At 49.4% G+C, this 6,763-nt stretch overlaps 1 protein-coding gene across 7 annotated transcripts in view; it reads right to left on the bottom strand.

Annotated features, from left to right (window-relative positions):
- Positions 1 to 1,367: 1,367 nt before the first annotated feature.
- Positions 1,368 to 6,763, bottom strand: part of LOC109952124 (myosin-16) — a 68,212-nt gene continuing 62,816 nt past the window's right edge. For all 7 annotated transcript variants that reach the window (XM_020587009.1, XM_020587010.1, XM_020587012.1 and 4 more), the window contains one exon: positions 1,368 to 1,614. The gene's annotated coding sequence lies outside the window, so the exon portion shown is untranslated. The remainder of the gene's footprint in view (positions 1,615 to 6,763) is intronic.

Here is a 6,763-nt window from a genome sequence, read left to right as displayed (position 1 = left end):
TAGTTGTAGCCTGTGCCAGTTTTACCAGCACACAGGCTAGACGCAGTTCCCCTGCATGTCGTACTCCTCTTCCAGGGTCTGTGGCTCTGATGCTGTCAGATGCTGCAGCTCTGGACACTTCATCCATTCATGATACCTGAAGAGTGTAAACAGGTGGATAAGAGAAGGGGCTGCAGGTTTCTACAGCTTTAACTTAGTCATGTATCCAGATGCCAAAGGACTGGAGCTGGTTCTGCTGTGCCAGTTAAAGAGACTTCAGACTGTCAAAGGATCAAAAGCTTGTATTGACAGCTGGGCCAGATGTGTCATCTGTCCTAAGTTATTTCTCCACACTGTGTCAGCCTGGACAAAAAGCTTTCAAATGCTCCATGACAAATGAGACTGTATGATACGATCGAAGGCTCCAGAAAAGCTACTAAATGGAACTTGTGATGAGATTGTTTTCTCAACATTATTATTAGTTGCAGACTTATTTAGAAGTCAGAATAAAACGCATCCGCCATGTTTAAACATTGATAGTAAAGAAATGACATTGCAACACTCATCACTAAAGATATCAGCAGAGGAAAATAAGAGACAAAGTGACAGGCTTTGTGTGTGTAACAACACTCATCAGGTGTTAATGTTAACGTTACCTGGCCACGTGGTTTGCATTGGAAGGAACCAACACAACTTTGTGTCCCTCCAGTAGTGTTCTCGTTTATCTTCATGGTGCCAAAGCAGACACAAACACCAACAGGACGGATTATAACAATAAACTAAATTCAACCTTTGTACGTCCCATTAATATAACAGCTGGATACCGAATCACAAGATGGAGACCATTCTTCCCACGGATGTATTCAGGAGAAAAGGTGGGAGATTTTTTAATATCTTTATTGTGAGAACGTTTTTCATAACATTAATACATTCATTTCCTTTATTTATTTTCCCCACTCTGCGATGGATTGGCGACCTGTCCAGGGTGTACCCCGCCTTCGCCCGATTGCAGGCCGGGATTGGCTCCGGCCCCACCCGTGACCCCGTTCAGGGACTAAGCGGTAGAAAATGAATGAATGAATGAATGAATGAATTTTCCCCACTGAATCTTGCCCGCCTGGCGCACACGGCAAATTTGTTTTTCTTCCGGGTTTGCTTCCGCGTTCTGGGGTCCTCTGCACATGCGCACTAGGGGGTGGTGGGGGACAGCGGTCGAACTTTTTCAGGCTCGTGTTGAAATATCTGCCGTGCACATGTAGCGGAGTTATAATTCCATTTGCCATAACCCAGTACCTCGACACGGGTGTGACGAAATCATTCCGCTACACACACACTGACAAAGTAAAAATAACATGCAATCACAAACACACCTTTCATCTAGAGACGCTTTTATTAGCAGATGGATACGTTTTACAAATGATGAACACATTTATTAGCACTTTATTTCTATTATTTCAGACTCTGTGTGTGTCTGTGGATCTGATCATGTTTGGTTGCTTGAATGGCTCTACCCAATCCGTGCCACAGCTTCACCGGCTCCTGTGGAGTGTTGACCATGTCCATCCAGTGCTGCATCTGAGGGCCTCTGGCGTACATGAAGTCCAGGCCCTAACACCAGCAGTAGGACTGGAGGCTCTGGGAGAAAGATATATGAATATCACCTGTCAGTGTTTCAGATCTTATCTGCAGCAATATTAGGAGGGTGCCCTTATTTTATGTACAGTGTATTCATTTAACATAGACATTCTCAAACATGACTAACCAGTGCTCAAATTGAACTATCTGTACACAAGATAACTGCTGTTCTATTTTGTATAGGCTTCGCCCTCTAAGAGCTGTTGTTGTTGGGCTCATCACACACGAATGCGCAGTTGTGGAGACTTTCTTTTGCACCCTGTACCCAGCACTGGGCTGACTCCCTCAGATCCGAATCCACTGTATAGATCATGCCCAACAACCCCCTGCCTCAGTGCTAAGCATGCTGAGCTGGGAGCTGGCTATCACTCCCCAGGCCCCATGCCCTTTTTGTGCATGTCTTCCTGAGACAGAGAAGGATGTGACAGTGTTCGCTGCCCTCAGGGATTGGGATCCTGATGATGTCAGCTTGGCAAACCCTACATTCTCAGCAGACAATGCTCAGGAGTTCCTGGAAAGCTGCCATGCAGGGCAAGGGTCCCCTGGCTGTTCTCTTCTCCATTGCCAGCTCTCATCCCACTCCACTGAGTGACATGAAGACCGGTGGCGATGAGTCGCAGCCCTGCTTCGCAAGCTCCCAGACATCATCAAGAAAGTGGTTTGCCGCAAAGGGATTCCCCTCCCACCAGAAGCGCTGGCCCCCTCCTCCTTCCGACATGTAATGGGCGGAGCAAGAAGGTAGGCATATTCCTGTCTGGCTTGAGTTCCCTGCCATCTGCCACATGCACAAGGTGTGGATAATGCTACTGCAGCAGAATATGTGACTCCACATGTCTCAGTTTCCTAAGCAAATCAGGAAGGGGCTCCTGGAAGGCCCAAAGAGCCCATCAGGGCTGCTGCACAGCCTATGCACCAGTGCCCACATGCCGCCAGCTCCAGACGGCCTACCTTTACCTGGATGAAGAATCTCTGCACATCTACTGGTTAAGCACTTCTTAAAAGGGGTGAGAAGACAGTGGGCTGTGGCACGCCTGATGAGGCCACAGTGAGATTCGCCCTTGGTTTGTGGAACTTTCTGAAAACCTCCCGTTTGAGCCTATAATGAAGATATTCATTGGGTTTCTCACCCTGAAAACAGTGCTTAGTCCTGACATCAGCCCAGAGAGCTGTGTGCACTCTTGGTCTCACTGTCATGCCTCGTTATCCAAGAGGACAGAAGTTCGGCCTAACCCCTCTTTTGTGCTGAAGATAACATCCTTCTTGATATTCTGGGTCATCTTCTTCCTGGTTCTCCCCACTCCTCAGAAATAAGTCAAAGGGCGAGCTCTATCTTCTCTGCCCAGTGCACACAGTATCACTATGTAGTGCGCATAGCAGCCATCGGGAGGACACAACCACTGTTCGTGCATTACAGAGCGCATTCCCAAGGGGAGCCTCTGACCAAGCAGCTACTGGCTCATTGGTTGTATGAAGCCACTGCACAAACATATGCAGCTGGGAGGGATCCCCCTGCTTGACACCCGTGCTCACTCCACAAGGGCTGTGTCCTCTTCCACTTGTGGAGGATATATGCGCAGTGGGTTCCTGAGCTTCACCGTGTCCCTTCATGCATGCTTCACGAGTAGCATGCATTGTTCGCTCGGAGCGTGCTGCAGTCACACACACATACACACACACGTTAGGACACTGGAGGCGCCGTGCACTGTTGACAGTCGCACCCTTCATCCTCTCTGCCTTATTTGCTTGAGCAGCTGGACTATTACTGTGCATACAAAGCTAAGCCGAATCACTGTTGGCTCAGGTCATATTATGCGCATATACACCACAGAACATTAATCTTGCTGTTGGCGATCACTGTCCTTTTCCTCTATCTCTGCCTCATTACTTGAGCATCTGACTGTTGTAATACATAACTATTGTCTGTCTGTTCTCACAAAGCTGTTGGTGTGCATTGTGTGCACACATTCACCGTGCACCCTTCCATGCCAATTGGGTTCCCTGCCCAACCCAATAGTGACAGCTCTTAGAGGGCTAATCCTCTACTCATAGAATCTGGGGTTATGTCTATATGTAACCAACATTCTATCTAGCTAACTGTATTCCTCAAAGTATTGTGCTCATAGAAGAAATATTGGCTACAAGAGATATATCTAGTAGATTATAGCCTGAATCAGCAAACACTAAGGTGCTTACCTGGCCACCTAGCCTTGTTGCCTAAAATCCCAATGTTACATATTTGCTAGTCTCATTGCTCTGTGGTAGCCTACAGGTTAGTAGAAAATGTTACTAAAAAATACTAGTTTACATTACCCATTCTGTTTTAGCAGTTGCTAAAAACTGTTAGCATTAACTACCTAGTGGACAGATGAAGTCCCATTGGATTTAGCTAGCTAACTCAAGTTTGAGTTGCTCTCCATTGAGTCGATACTGATTAATTACTTTTGTATCGAGTTTGTTTTACGTTATCAGATGCAAGTAGAGGCAGTACTGTTTAGACAGTGTATTACAGTATATGCTGTACTTTAGATGAACAGCTTCAGAAATCTCAAACATTATTTATCATTTACAAAATGTAAATGAAATGTTCATAATTAGTTGATGGCTTATAAATGATTTAACTGGTCAATGTAATAGTGTCATCTTTTACTAGATTTTATAACATTTGGCAGTACAGTTTACCATATTCAGTGTGCGTTCATACATAAATATTACATTAGGAAGTGAATATAAAAGTGGGTTGGGTTAAAGTTGAGGTCTTACAGACTGCAGTCATTCAACACACAGCAGTAGGAGTGAGTACACAAACAGGTGACATACTGATAGGTTTGATTATGACCTGAATCTCATGTGAAACTACAGTTTCAGGCTCCCTGATGTTTCAAACGTACAGTGTTTAATCTCCTTGAACTGCCACCTTATTGTGGTGGAGGGGTTTGAGTACCCGAGTGATCCTAGGAGCTATGTTGTCGGGGGCTATATGCCCCTGGTAGGGTCTCCCAAGGCAAACAGGTCCTAGGTGACGGGTCAGACTAAGAGCGGTGCAAAAACCCCATATGAAAAAATTAACATCAAGGACCCTGACGTTAACCGGGGCCCCACCCTGGAGCCAGGCCTGGGGTTGGGGCTCGAATGCGAGCGCCTGGTGGCCAGGCCTTTTGCCCTGGGGCCCGGCTGGGCTTAGCCCGAATGAGCGACGTGGGGACGTCCTCCCGTTGACCCACCACCTGCAGGAGGATTTGTAAGGGGCTGGTGCACAGTGGATCGGGCAGCAGTTGAAGGCAAGGGCCCCGACGACCCGATCTCTGGACACGGAGACTAGCCCTGGGGACATGGAATGTCACCTCGCTGGTGGGGAAGGAGCCCGAGCTTGTGCGAGAGGTTGAGAGGTACTGGCTACAGATAGTCGGGCTCACCTCCACGCACAGCTTGGGCTCTGGAACTTTCCTCGAGAGAGGCTGGCCTCTGTACTCCTCTGGAGTTGCCCACGATGAGAGGCGGCGGGCTGGTGTGGGCTTGCTTATAGCCCCCCAGCTTAGCCGCCATGTGTTGGAGTTTACCCCGGTGAACGAGAGGGTCGTTTCCCTGCGCCTTTGAGCCGGGGATAGGTCTCTCACTGCTGTTTGTGCCTATGGGCCGAATGGCAGTGTAGAGTACCCGGCCTTGTTCGAGTCTCTGGGAGGGGTGCTGGAAAGTGCTCCAACTGGGGACTCCGTTGTTCTACTGGGGGACTTCAATGCTCACGTGAGCGACGACAGTGATACCTGGAGGGGCGTGATTTGGAGGAACGGCCACCCTGATCTGAACCTGAGTGGTGTCCTGTTATTGAACTTCTGTGCTAGTCAAAGTTTGTCCATAACAAACACCATATTCAAGCATAAGGGTGTCCACCAGTGCACGTGGCACCAGGACACCCTAGGTCGGAGGTCGATGATCGACTTTGTGGTCGTTGTATCTGACCTCCGGTCGTATGTCTTGGACACTCGGGTGAAGAGAGGGGCGGAGCTGTCAACTGATCACCACCTGGTGGTGAGTTGGATCCGATGCCGGGGGAGGAAGCTGGACAGACTCAGCAGACCCAAACGTATTGTGAGGATCTGTTGGGAATGTTTGGCAGAACCCCCTGTCCGGGAGATCTTTAACTCCCACCTCCGGCAGAGCTTCGACCAGATCCTGAGGGAGACTGGAGACATTGAGTCCGAATGGACCATGTTCTCCACCTCCATTGCCGATGCGGCAACTCGGAGCTGTGGCCATTAGGTCTCTGGTGCCTGTCGTGGTGGCAACCCCCAAACCCGGTGGTGGACACCGAAAATAAGGGATGCCATCAAGCTGAAGGAGTCCTTTCGAGCTTGGTTGCTCGTGGGACTCCTGAGGCAGCTGACAGGTACTGGCAGGCCAAGCGGACTGCAGCCCAGGTGGTTGTGGAGGCAAAAACTCGAGTCTGGGAGGAGTTCCGTGAGGCCATGGAGAGGGACTATCGGTTGGCCTCGAAGAAATTCTGGCAAACCATCCTGTGCCTCAGGAGGGGGAAGCAGTGCCCTGCCAAAACAGTTTACACTGGAGGTGGGCAGTTGTTGACCTCGACTGGGGATGTCGTCGGACGGTGGAAGGAATACTTCAAGGATCTCCTCAACCCCAGTGTCATGTCTTCTGATGAGGAAGCAGAGGCCGGGGGCTCGAATGTGGACTTGTCCATCACCCAAGCTGAAGTCACCGAGGTAGTTGAGAAGCTTCTCGGTGGCAAGGCACCAGGGGTGGATGAGATCCACCCTGAGTACCTCAAGTCTCTGGATGTTGTGGGGCTGTCTCGACTGACATGCCTCTGCAATGTCGCATGGCAGTTGGGGACAGTGCCTCTGGACTGGCAGACTGGGGTGATGGTCCCTCTTTTCAAGAAGGGGGACCGGAGGGTGTGTTCCAACTATAGGGGGATCACACTGCTCAGCCTCCCCGGGAAAGTCTATGCCAGGGTACTGGAGAGGAGAATCGAATCGATAGTCAAACCTCGGATTCAGGAGGAGTAATGCGGTTTTCGTCCTGGCCGCGGAACACTGGACCAGCTCTATACCCTCTTCAGGGTGGTGGAGGGTTAATGGGAGTTTGTCCAACCAGTCCACATGTGTTTCGTGGATCTGGAAAAGGCATTCGA

This window comes from Monopterus albus, unplaced genomic scaffold (genome assembly GCF_001952655.1).
Source record: "Monopterus albus unplaced genomic scaffold, M_albus_1.0 scaffold434.1, whole genome shotgun sequence".
Taxonomy (NCBI): Eukaryota; Metazoa; Chordata; class Actinopteri; order Synbranchiformes; family Synbranchidae; genus Monopterus; species Monopterus albus.
The sequence above is the reverse complement of the archived record's forward strand: the minus strand, read 5'-3'. Positions and strand labels throughout refer to the sequence as shown.